Source organism: Eurosta solidaginis, chromosome 5, assembly GCF_040869045.1.
Source record: "Eurosta solidaginis isolate ZX-2024a chromosome 5, ASM4086904v1, whole genome shotgun sequence".
Taxonomy (NCBI): Eukaryota; Metazoa; Arthropoda; class Insecta; order Diptera; family Tephritidae; genus Eurosta; species Eurosta solidaginis.
In genome coordinates this window covers 516,331-530,411 of record NC_090323.1, presented here as the reverse complement: position 1 = coordinate 530,411, position 14,081 = coordinate 516,331, and the positions used below count along the sequence as shown (strand labels likewise).

At 39.1% G+C, this 14,081-nt stretch overlaps 1 protein-coding gene across 3 annotated transcripts in view; it reads left to right on the top strand.

Moving 5' to 3' along the window:
- Window positions 1-2,481: 2,481 nt before the first annotated feature.
- The window catches only part of LOC137253493 (uncharacterized), a 39,515-nt gene continuing 27,915 nt past the window's right edge, over window positions 2,482-14,081 (top strand). The window contains exon 1 of one of the 3 annotated variants that reach the window (XM_067790492.1): window positions 2,482-2,775. The gene's annotated coding sequence lies outside the window, so the exon portion shown is untranslated. Of the gene's footprint in view, window positions 3,174-14,081 lie in introns of all 3 variants that reach the window. The other 2 variants (XM_067790491.1, XM_067790490.1) reach the window with 2 other exon arrangements.

Below are 14,081 nucleotides of genomic sequence, written 5' to 3'. Positions count from 1 at the left end.
CAAGATCTTGCACAAGGACGATATATACATAATTCACAAATCACACAAGAAGATTGCGCATGTAAACATTAGATCAGCTGTTTTTTATGACGTATGAATTGACTCCCTTCCTTTAGCTCTTTTCTTCTCGCTCTTTTTTTATTCGCTCAAAAGTCATCTATGACGTAGATTCGCAGAACGAAGCAATTTTGAACTCGTGAATGCGCAATCTGGGTTGGTGATTTGTGTACATAATTTGGGGAAACATGTTGAATCGAGGCGTACCGAATTAACATCATTTGGTGAATCGCAAGACGTACCGAATTAACATCGTTAATGCGTTGTCTGTTAGCCTGTTAGCGCAAGATGCTGCATCAAAAATCGTATATGTTCGGGCTTCTACTTTTTTCTCAAACACAAACATCCATGCATATATCTGTGGCAATTTGAAAAAACAACGTAATTCGAGTTAGCAAAAAGCATATATGACACTACTTTATTTTTGCTTGGATCCCAAGCTAAAAAAAACTGACGAAACTTTATCGGAACTTCAATACAAAAAACCAATTTCTATCATGAAAAAGCGAGACCACTATTCCCCCAAAATTAGTGACATGTTTTTTGTTTATGTTTTACATTTTATTTTTCATTAACACTTTTAACAATAAAAACAATGCAAATAACACGCGAAAATTATTTCGGTCTCTAATGGTTCACTTTTTCCACAAGAAAGTTGATTTTAATAATAAATATTCAAACTAAAAACAAAATTTTCATGCGTCAGAAAAAAATAAACAAAAACGGCCGAATGTCAAAAAAAACTATCGAAATGCAAACTGGCTCGTTTGTTTTTAATGAACTAGATTGTATTTTCCTTGTATTTCGTTAGTTTTTGAAATATAGTTTACAAACTTACACCAGTACCAGAAAATAAAGTAGTGTCATATAGGTATAAAAGTGATATTCTGGCTTCATAACAGAAAGTCGTTACAGACCTCCCTGTGCTACTTACTCATAGCTCATAGCCCTAGCGCGCGCCAAATGGCTGCTACAAAATACAGGAAGTTGCAATAGTTGTTTTTTTTTCCAAGCGAGCTTGAAAAAAACGCTTCAACTAGCTAAACAGTTTCATTATGGCAAAACCATACAGATGGTGGAAGTTTATCAGCTAAATGTTACTTTTTTTAGCTGCTATGACATTTCTACTTCTAGCGTGTGTTTGTTTGTATGTATGTCACCCTGCCGGTACGCTGTTAATTTGTTATTATTCGTTTATCTTCACATTCGTATGTTCATTTCATTCGCTCGTTCACAATAGTGCCCTATTTTTGAATATGCATCATTATACAACACTATCAATCAGGTCGACAATAGCTATCATCCGGTGGAAAAATCCTGAGCCAGCTAAATAATTTTGCATGTAAATGCAACAACAACGATTTGAGCCAGATAAATCCAGATATAACTTTGGTTCAATTAGTGAGCCAGATAATTTGTTAATTACTTCTTTTTAGGTTGGCAACGCGGCCTTTAATATACCTACTTTTTCAAAAATAGATGTCGCTGCTTAGCATTTCGCCGTATGAGTTAAAAGAAAAACAGCGGCGACATCTGCCTATCACATTTCACGTGTGCGAAAATTTCACGACATCTGCTTCTCAAGTCTCTCAATGATCTAGAGCATTCCCGTGAGAACTGAGCGTGAGCCGGAACTGTAAAACTCACCGAAAGGCGGTAAATTACCTGATCAACTGAAACCGCTTAGCCAACTCAACTCGATTACTTTTTATTGTTGCTTTCCATGCAATTCGGTAAGCTAGCTAGTGTTTTAAATGTAATAGCTAGCAAAGAAATACAGCTAATAGTGAATTGTGGCTAGCTTTTCAGATAAAGGTCTATGTATCGCCATTTCCTAACTGGAATTATGTTGTTTTTTCAAATTGCCACTGATATGACTAGCAATAATAAGGTATCTATATGGTGGTTGTCCCCTCGTATACCGATAAAAACTTAACATGCATATTAGGGTGGGTCGATTTGTATGGACGAAAGTTAACCGATATATCATCAAAAAACTGTTATCGCCAACGTTTCTAGCGGATATTTTTGGGTCGGAAGGGTATACATGAAAATTTTACAATAAAATGAAAATTGTTTAGTAGGTCATGAAAAAAACCTTAAAAATCAAACTCGAAAAAAGTAAAAAAAATGAAATTTCGCAGGCTTGAAAATTACTTTTTTGGGTATGCGTAGTGGAACTTTTTTTCATGAGCCCAAATCCTATCGAAAAATCGATGGCGGGATATCGGTTAATTAATCGACCCAGTCTAATGCATATGCAACAAGAAATTGGTATATAGATTACATTGATCTTGCATTTGCATGTTAAACTTCTGTCAGGATCTGGTTCACTGTTCATTGGAACGAGAGGTGTAAGTAGCTGTTACAACTTTTTTAGTTCCCCACATGACATGGAAGCTTTTATCAGAAACTTCAATATTAAACTTGAATTAGTAGCAGATAACTTGGTGAAAATGTTCGTTACCACGTTTGCGTGCGTGCGGCAACGATAAAACTTTCGAAAAAAATTGCTTGCTCAGTTGTTATTTGATTTCTGACTTGTTATGTTGCTTTAGCGAGAGAACGGTAAACGTGTTTTAACTGGATACATGTATATACATAAGTACCTACATACATATAAGAGAATATGAAATATTTAAAATGTGATAATAATATAAGTGAAAGAGCAATTATAGGAAAATAATTTATGAAACAAACACGACTTTAGTTTTCGAAGTGAGTATTTAAAGGTATGCAATTGTATGTGAAATAGCTCCAGCCATCTCGTGCTTTGGGGTGTCGCTTTACATTTGAAATTTTAAAATGATCGGAAAGAAAACCGGAAAAGAAAAGTTTCTGCTGCTACAACAAAAACCACTGTACAATGACAAAATATAGAATTAAAGAATTTTAACTCAATACCACAAAAAAAAAGAAAGAAAAATTTTCAACAAAATTAATAAAATGAATAGCTATGAGTATTTCTACGTGGTTATGCATAATTAAAAACTTCTCACCAGCAAAGAAATTCCTTTGAGTGCCAAGAAAAGCATGATAGAGGTGCATAAATTATAAGAGGCTGGGTAGGCGCATAGAACTGGAATGATTTAATGATCAGATAAGTATGTATGTAGGTAAGTAATGAATGGATGAGTGAATTTGCACAGTTGCCATTTGTTGTCGTATTATACAAGATGCTAAACGCAATCAAATTGCATTCTATATAATATACATTAGTATATAAGAGCATAGCTATGAATATACTTATGTACATATCTGCATGTTAACTCGATGCAAATGTATGAATGTATGTACTAGGTACTATAAATATGTATCTACATACTTAATGCAAGTGCATGCGGAGGTAGATTCAAATCACTGCAATTGTGTCAATGTTAGCCATTGGAAAATGTATCCACTAAATAACATCAAATGATAATGAAAACTAAAAAATGTTTGTGCTACGATCGTATGCAGCTTTCCCACCTTAAAGGTACTCGTTTAAGTTCGTTTTATATTTCCCAAAACTACGAATGCAATTTGTTCCCGTGTGAGTAAAAAACATATACCCACACATACACAGTTTTGTAAACGTACGAGCCCTGCCGTTTTTGATCTAATAAGTTACAAAGAACCAAACATAAATTACTTAAAATTTTCCAAAATAATTTTGAAAATTCCCACACCTTAAACATAAAACTTTAATATGTATGTACATATATATTTGTCGCATAGTGAGTGGTTCGGTGGTTTAACAAACGAATACCTGTCAAAGCTGTAAATAATTATAACTAGCAGACTTGTATTAATTTTATTATACACAATTTTTCCTATATGCACTATCCTATATGTCACTGTGGAGGGGTGGTAGCATGCTCGGCCTACCACATGGAAGCTCCTGGGTTCAAGTCCCGGACAAAGCAACATCGAAATTTAAGAAAAAATGGCTTCTAAGCGGGGTCGCCCCACAGCAATGATTTGGCAAACACTCCGAGTGTATGTAGTCATGAAAAGCTTCTCATTGAAAATTAATCTGCCTTGCAGATGTCGTCTCGAAAATTTGTTGGAAAAATTGAAAGGAGCACGACGCAAATTGGAAAAGAAGCTCGGTCCAAATCTCGTCGGAGATAAATCGCGCCAACAACAATACATGATTAACTTTAAAACTCAGGCATTAGAAGCCTCCACTAGCATTGTCTTGAGTGGGGTGTAAGCACAAATACATATGTATCAATGCTACCACAGCAACAAACACAGTATATCATTTCGTTTTCAACGTTAACGATTGAGTTCTTGTTCGCTAATTTAGTTATGTATATTAGCTATTTAACGAAACAGAATATATGTATATTTATAGTTCGTTGAGCATATCTTCTGCAGCTCGCTACTATCGGAGTAGGGGGTGACGTTGAAAGCTGGCAGGTACCGAGGTGCTTGTGCTTGTTGTTGTTGTTGTTGTAGCGATAAGGACACTCCCCGAAGGCCTTGGGTGGTGTTATCGATGTTGATGGTCCTTTGCATGATGCAGATCCGGTACGTTCCGATAACAAGCACCATTAAGGTACTAGCTCGACCGTCTCGGGAACGATTTGGTATAAACACATGAAAACCTTATATGCCATCCTGCTCTCCCACCCCTAGATCCATGAGGAACTTGGGGTCGTCGGAGCCTCGGCTGTTAAGGAAACAAGATTCGCCATGGGTACGTGAGGTTGACAATTGAGTTGGAGAAGCTATATATTGCGCCGGCAACCCCTTGAACAAGTTGCGCAACACAACCCCTCCAATCAATTTGGTCGCCTTGTACGACAGGCTTACCTGCCGCGAGTATATTCTAAGCACTTAACCCGCTGGAGTGTGCTTGTGCTCCTCAACTTGCTTGGTGCCAGAAAACCTTTAAGATATCGACCTTCGCCAACGACGAACAGCAATGGAAGGTCCCAACTTGGGTAAAATACCCACAAATGCCCCAATTGTCCCTCATTTGGGAGTTTATCTACAAACTGGCAGCGCTGAGGCATTATATTGTATGCATTAAGTTACATACACACCTATAATAAGCGTAAGCGGGTTATATTTACATAGCGCAACATACATATTTATAATTTTACCTATCTGCTTTCAAAATGCAAAGTAGTTGGGAGAGTACTTAATTTAGCTTCGATCACCAAGTTGGCAAGTTGGTGCTTATTTGCGCTCTTTGAGTTTGAACTTAATTTGAGTCGAGCTTTTGAACCAACACAGAATTAGACGGAATAAGTTGAATTGGAACATGTTCTGCCGGGGCGTATGCTGATTACGAGCACGGTTGGGACTTTTAGTCCATTTGGACCAAAAATGGTCCCTTCCAACCCCATTTGGTCCGCTGGTCCTTTTTTTTCAATTTTGGTCCATTTTAGGTAGTAGCCACGATTTTGGTACTTTTCTTCCTTTTTCACTGAGGTTAAAATTCACAACTCTGCCCACAACATTTGGCACACTTTCATTAACCTACATATAAATTTTCAATTTACTTATGTATATGGAAATCTTACCACAAAAATTGCTCAGTCAATAAAATGTAGCAGACCAATGACATTTCATAGGAGATATTTTAGGCGAGGCATTAATAAGAAAAGTGATGGATCTAAGGGCAAACACATTACACGGACTTATCAGAAAAAATTCTTGTTTTAGTATCCAGATATTTCGATCGGTTAAAACACTTTTCGTGAAAAATGTTTTCACTAGTTGAGCTAAGAAATTTGGCAGGGCTTCCACTGACGGAGCCATTACGATGGCCGTCGAGTTAAAATTTGAATTGAAAACTAAGTAAAATAATGAAACTAATCGGTTTTATGTTTGGTAACACTTTCAAAATTTTTTACAAAGAAATCCTATGTAAAAATAGCAGCAGTATTGTGGTGTTCCAGGAGTATTGTGGTGTTAAGGCACGCCGAATACTTGAAATATTTTAACTGTAAGTAAGGCAGGTATACTTCTTGAAAGCGGTAACTTTATAAATGAATAACGAATCGCGATTGAACAAATTTACTTTTATATTCAGATTTTGAAGCAAATGTAAAAAAGATTTGATTTCGAAAGAAGTGTTTTGTGTTTTATTCTCGTAGGTAGAACCCCATAAACTTTAATAACAACGCTGTTAACTAATTTCTGGTACCTACTTAACTGTAATCAGGTTCCGTTATTGCACAGTTGAAACTTTTAAGATGTTTGATTTTTAATCTGAAGCTGGGACTAGATTCAGTAAATGTGAGTTTTTCAAAAATCACACTTACTAAATGTAGGTTTTGGTATGAAATTTCAACGTTCAGGGGAAAAAGTAGGCATCATTTATGATTTACTCAAAGATCGGCTACACCAAAACCCAAATTTTTGAGCCTTTTCTTACTAAAACGCAACTGCGCTATACATTTTATTTCTTTCCAACTAACAACATAATGCTGGAACTAAGAGCTTTGTCAGCAAAGCTACGTTCAAAACGTATAGTTACTGAAGGCATAGACTTATCCTAGAAATTTGAAAATATAATACCTAAAAGTAGTGTTTTTGTTTGTGCGGTTTGAATTAAGTCTCCTATTCGCTAACTTTATTAAAATTTTGTATAGGAAACAATGGAAACATCCTTAAATTTTATATTTAACAACCACTACGACACTTTTGTGAATTGCTTCTATCACAATCAAATAAAACAAAAATTTGGTCCTTTTTTCTGAGATTTGGTCCTTTTTTTCAATGAATTTTGGTCCCAAATGAAAACATGGTTGGCAACCGTGATTACGAGTTGAATAAAAAGCACGGCAATAAGTATCTGTATCACGATTGCCACACCATGTTTTCATTTGTGACCAAAATTCATTGAAAAAAGGACCAATATTTTTTTGTTGCATGAAGGAGTATATTCAAAAACAATAATAATAATAAAAAAAACAATTTTACATTGTTCAATGTATTACCCGCAATATATGCTGCCGCTGAAATGTTATTAGCGGACTGCTAATAATGAAATAAATTAGGCAAATATCAAAAATTTAGAAACATGCTTTTTCAATTGCAAACAAAAACTTCGAGTGTATTTCTGCCATTAACAGCTCTTCAGCGAAAACTCAAATTGGAAGACAAGGTGAGGTTGAACTGACCGGTCCATGAGGACCTCACATAGACTGATTGAGTCCTTAGTGTTACCAGAAGTTTGTTTTAACGACCAAACTGAAAAACCCTAACAAAAACCAGGACCTATGTTATAAAATAACTCCGTCCTCCGTGCTCGATCGTTTCCTCCTCCAACCCGCTCTTCCTACATCTGTTATCACTGACCAAGCCTAATTTAAAGGCATGTGACGCCATTAGGCTGTGTCCAGTCAGAATACCCGTCATGAGTCTACAGTCCTCTCTTTTTAATAATAGAAGCAACTTTGTTAGTCTAAGGTTGTAAGACCTACACATAATCTTCAATACTTTACAGCCCCGCGCTTGAACACACGCCTTTCCCGCTTGGTCGATCATGTGCACTTCTCGCCATCGTTTAATCTCGCCCAGTCTAATTGGGACGTCTACGGAGCAAGCTTCAAGGGATGCGCCCTTTTTAGCTAGTTCGTCCACTTTTTCATTCCCATCTATTCCCATATGCCCTGGGACCCAATATAGATGTATGCTTCTCCCTGTCCCGATTCTCTCCAGAGACTGCATTTAGATGCTGTGCTATGCGAGATTATTGCCTTAATTGCTGCTTGACTGTCAATATAAAAGTTAACACGGTTGCAGCTTAAGCTATTATCTTCGTTACGGCTAATATTTCCGCTTGCAAAACGCTACAGTAATCCGGCAGCCTGTAGGATCTGCTTATTTCCGGATCAGCACAGTATACTGCAGACCCTACTCCTTCCACCTATTTTGGAACCATCTGTGTACACATGTATCGCCTCGTGCGCCATTTGCGCACCCTTGCGCCAACCGTCCACCTCTATTGTGGCCTTAAGATCACCCTCGAAGCGCAGATATGGAATCAGGTAGTCTGTTCGTCTTGTGATTGATGACGCTATACTACTATGGCCATATGGTCGGCGCTCAAGCTGCCCGAGGCACCGAGCTTGGTTGCGGTTGTTAATCCTATGTTCTTTGCTACCAAGTCTACAGGTGGAATGTGCAGAATGGCATACAGTGCAGCCGTCGGGGTTGTTTTCAGGGCTCCCGTAATGCTAAGCATCGATAGTCTGCATACCCCCTCTAATTTTTTGAGGTATGTTGTTTTTTGTGTGGCTTTCTACCAAACAAGAACTCCATAGTATACAATAGGGCTTACAATCGCTGTAAAAAACCAATGGAAAAGAGAGGGCGATAAGCCCCACGTACACCCCAACATTCTTTTACATGCATAGAGTGCCGTTGAGGCCTTCTTGACCCTCTTCTCCACGTTGAGCTTCCATGACAGCTTACACTCTAGGATGATTCCTAGATATTTTGTGTAAGGTTTCTCCTGTAAGGTCACCCCTCCTAACTTAGGCCTGGTCCAATTTGGGACCTTGTACTTCTTTGTAAACAAGACCATATCCGTCTTATCCGCATTGACTTTCAACCCGACATTAGATGCACAGGTATGAATATCCCGAACCGCCCGATCCATCATAGAACTAATCGTTGGAAGGCACTTTCCACTTATGACAATTGCAACGTCATCTGCGTAAGCCGTAAGTTTTACGGGTCCCTCATCGAATCGCCTGAGCAGTTGGTTGATGACCAGCGTCCACAGCAGAGGTAATAGAACCCTCCCTGCGGCGTGCCCCTGTCCACTGATTTCGTGGTGTCGTACAATCCCCATTGTGATGTAATCTTTCTGCAATTTAACATGCAGCCGATCCATCTGATTAAGGCAGGATGTACTTTAATGTAATTAAGACCATCCATAATCGCCCATTTTGCAACATTATTGAAAGCCCCTGCAATGTCCAAGAAGACTCCTAGAGCATACTCCTTATATTCCAGGGATTTCTCTATGCTTATTACCACCCTATGCAATGCGGTGTCTACCGACTTGCCTTTGGTGTACGCATGCTCGGTTGTGGAGAGCAGCTTTTCATCCACGTTGGACTTTATGTACACATTTATCAGCCTCTCAAAGGTTTTGAACAGAAATGATGTTAAGCTAATGGGTCTATAGTCTTTGGGATACACGTGACCGATCTTCCCCGCCTTTGGTAGGAAAGCTACACGAGCAGTTCTCCAAGAGTGCGGTACATGATTCAGCCTTATGCACCCTTCGAATATTATTTTAAGCCATTCCACGACCGCCATACTTGAAACTTGTAGCAGTGCCGGGAATATACCGTCTGGGCCCGGCGATTTAAACTTATTAAACGTTTTTCACTGCCTATTCGATCTTGGTATCGGTAACCAAGCCCGGCACTACCCGCTCCGTGATCGAAGTGTGAGTGATGTCTGCTGGCTCTTCTAAACCGTCTCCCGATGGGTAATGTGTGTCGAGAAACACCTCAAGGGATTTCTCACCATTACGTGACCATTCCCCTTTCTCTTTCTTTATTAGTCCCTGGACTATGTTTCCCCTTGCTAGGAGTTTTTTCAACCGTGCTGTTTCGCTGGAGCACTCTATGTCCGTACAGAAACTTCTCCACGAGATTCTCTTCGCCCTGGAAATTTCACGATTGTAGATCCGAAGCCGTAAGTTTTACGAGTCCCTCATCGAATCGTCTGAGCAGTTGGTTGATGACCAGCTTCACAGCAGAGGTAATAGAACCCTCCCTGCGGCGTGCCCCTGTCCACTGATTTCGTGGTGTCGTACAATCCCCATTGTGATGTAATCTTTCTGCAATTTAACATGCAGCCGATCCATCTGATTAAGGCAGGATGTACTTTAATGTAATTAAGACCATCCATAATCGCCCATTTTGCAACATTATTGAAAGCCCCTGCAATGTCCAAGAAGACTCCTAGAGCATACTCCTTATATTCCAGGGATACACGTGACCGATCTTCCCCGCCTTTGGTAGGATAGCTACACGAGCAGTTCTCCAAGAGTGCGGTACATGATTCAGCCGTATGCACCCTTCGAATATTATTTTAAGCCATTCCACGACCGCCATACTTGAAACTTGTAGCATGGCCGGGAATATACCGTCTGGGCCCGGCGATTTAAACTTAGAAAACGTTTTTCACTGCCTATTCGATCTTGGTATCGGTAACCAAGCCCGGCACTACCCGCTCCGTGATCGAAGTGTGAGTGATGTCTGCTGGCTCTTCTAAACCGTCTCCCGATGGGTAATGTGTGTCGAGAAGCACCTCAAGGGATTTCTCACCATTACGTGACCATTCCCCTTTCTCTTTCTTTATTAGTCCCTGGACTATGTTTCCCCTTGCTAGGACTTTTTTCAACCGTGCTGTTTCGATGGAGCACTCTATGTCCGTACAGAAACTTCTCCACGAGATTCTCTTCGCCCTGGAAATTTCACGATTGTAGATCGTCAGTAGATCCCTGTACTCGTCCCGACACGCTTCGCTTTCCGCGGTCTTTGCGAGCTAAAACATTTCTTTTACCAGTCTTCTTAGAGGACTCAGCTCATTGCTCCACCATGGCGGCTTTGATTTTCCTCTGAATCTTCTTAGAGGGCAAGCTTTGTTATACGCAGTCATAAGCGTTCTTGTTAGGAATTCATTCGACTCCTCCAGTTCCAACCTCTTTGGGTTGTCCCAGTTTTGTTTCTACATGTTTCTGAAATTTAGTCCAGTTCGTTGACCTAGGGTTTCTAAAGGTTCCTCCCTTCTCTACCCTCTTTGGGGGATGCTGAAGCTGATATACGCATGGCCGGAGAAGGATGGACTATCAAGAACCATCCAATCATACCCTGATATATCACGCTCGGAGCTCAATGTAATATCCAGAACATTGCTGGATGTTGGACATTTCCCCTGTTGGCTATCTGCAAATTGTTTTGCAGGATGTAACAAAGTAGATATTCGCCTCTCTCGTTCGTACTGCTCCTCCCCATGCATTGTGGTGCGCATTTGCATCTGCGCCTATGACCAACCGCCCTTTGCGCCCCTCCTCCTGTACTAGCCTTTTGCACTCCATGGGTGGAACCTCCGCAGCATGGGCCATGTAGCAGGACGCCAGGATAAATACCTGCTTTTTCTTTTGCTCAACGGCCACCGCTACGAGGTCCTCAGTGGTGTAATTAGGCAGCATATATGAATGCAGCTGTTTCCTTACCATTAATACAGCTCGCACCCGTCCTTCCGTTTGCGCGTAGTAAACGATAAACCCGCGCGCGCTAAGTCCAGACACCTTTCCTCCCGATGAGAGCCACAGCTCCTGGATCAGCGCCACGTCAAACGAACCCTCCTCAAGGGTTAGGAGGAGTTCGCTCGACGCCACTTTACTGCGTTGGAGGTTTATCTGTAGGACTCGCAGCACCATTGAGCTGTTTGTCCCCCTCCAGCACCTTCGTCGTGACGTCGTCGTCTCGTAACTGTTGTGCCGGGTGTTCCTCTGTGCGAGTCACAGCACCATTTGGCGGTTGGTCCTCTTCTAACACCTTCGTGGTGACGTCGGGGACCTCCACCTGTCTTTTTTCCGTTAGGCTTTTGAGGTCCTTTTCGACTTCGCCCACTTCTAGCGTGTTAGGGTTTTTATCCTCGGGACTTTTCCTGAGTCGCATGTAAATTTTGCCAGTGCCAAAGGACATTTTGCCAAGCTGCGAGTACAAAATATCCTCCGCCTACTTGTTTATTTGGAAGATGTAGAACTGACCTTCCTCGGTAGGCCGAGATACAGTAAGTACCTTCCAATCCTGTGTCGGTATGTTCGGATTCTAATTCTGCAGAAGTCGCGGTGTATCCTCCGACTTCATCACGCATGGTATACATAACTTAACTTTTGGTACCGTAATTGGAAGACAAACCCGGCCTAAAATCTCTTCGGATGTTATGGCGCCTTGCATTTATTTTTATTTATTTATGCATATATTACTAAAAATTGGCTTAAAGTGTCCCTGAGTAAGATGATTTTAAAACGACAGACGAACTTTTTTTATTGGAACTCTTTATCTATGTTATGAATAAAGCCACTAACTTACAAGCACAATGATAGAAAATATGGACGAATCGCCTCCAACAGTTCTCAGGACGGACCATCATTTTGGGCAACAAGGTCTTAAAAACCATTTTTCCACATGAGCATGACTTTGAGAGCGATCGGAACAATAAACGAAAATGCAATGACAAAATAGGGCGAATGGCGGAAAGTTTGAAGATCTATGTACAAAGTGTACTTAAATTACGGAGGCAACACTTTTCATTGCACAGCAGCAAGGGAGATGATGAGGAGCTTATTCTTCAATTCCAATTTAAAGAAATAAAAATGGTAATATTTCTGTTGGCCAATAAAACTGGCCCAGGAAACAACTTGCCAATATGTTTAAACATGGATAAAAGTAAACCACAGGTCAGGCTCAGATCTTGCGGAAGATTGATTGCCATGCAAAAGATGTGATTCCTTTCGCATGCATCTGGAATGGTCGCAAAGGTGTCGCATGCAGTTACACAAATTTGATCTTGGTGGGATGACAAAACGTCAATTGATCAATACCAATGATAAAAAGCATAACGTCGATGTCTTTGCAAAACCATCTATCGATAAATTGCAAAACCACACAAATGCCACCAATGTGGCAAATTTGAGATTTCTTAGCCCTGTACTCAGTGCATCCAGCTCTATCCAAAAATTTCATAACTTTCATATTTGAATACCAATTTTGTAAAATACGGGTTAAATTGAACTTGGACTCCTAAATTGCGTTTAAGCTCTTATACTTATATAAAGTGCCTAACAGGGGAAACACCGGAGCAGATTTAAGTATATACAAACTAAATGTGCTAACATACATATGTATTTAGAAAAAAATAATACTTTAACAAAACTGCCGCGCAGAGAAAATTGTAGTTTTTTTAATGAAAAATTATTTTCGTCATTTTCGTCACATTTATAAATTTTCTATTCAATAATATATGGGATTGAGTAAAGAAATTGTAGAAACCGTAGAAAATGTTTCACAAATGTATTTTGTTATTGCGTGTAGAAAACTTTTGACAGTAAAATGGAAAACTTTCTACGTTTTCTATGGATTCTAGATAGAGAGAATACCCCTCATGTTTTTTTTAGTAAACTAATATTCGTATCCGTTACATTTTTCTGAGTGATCCCGAAAAATCCCGAAATTGGAATAAAAGATCTTAGGGACTCGATGCCTTAGTAATGCGAGATGATAGAGATGCAAGTCTGTTCTTTCAAACCATAGTATTTGGGAAATTAAACAGGGTATTCATTTAACTATATGCATAAATGTATGCAGTTAGCAGCACAGTTAGATGAATGCATGTATAAATGTATGTGTAATCCCTGTCAAAGATACATTTTAAATGTAGCGACTACTAAGGAAAATAAGATGTTTTATTATTTTAAAACGAACTGATTTATTTTTCTGTGATATCTGTTGAATCCATGCACCCTCATTGAGTTGAATAAATTTACCACCTTGTTAGACAGCAAATTAGGGTGCAGTGAAATAACTCCCAAATGAAATAACTCCCAAATGAAATAACTCCCATGAAATAACTCCCAATGAAATAAGTCCCAATAAAAATGAAATAACTCCCAACTTTAATAAATGAAATAACTCCCAAAGAAGGAAATGAAATAACTCCCAATATTTGCCATTTATTTCATAATGAAACGACAAGTCCAAAAAAAAAAAATGAAATAACTCCCAAATGAAATAAGTCCCAAAAAAATGATATAAATCCCAAATCAAAATTTGAAATGGTATCTTTATACTATATAATCAGGTACAATGAGATTTGAAAAATACAGCAAACTATTTTATGTACATATGTAAAAGTTACAATTACAAGAAAACTTTAATAGTGTCGGCGAAGTAAACGTAATTTATTTAAAAAAATTAACATAATTTATTAAAAGTAAAAAATAAAATGAACAAGTCTGCGTAGAATACCTTTCTGCATAGGCGGCCTTG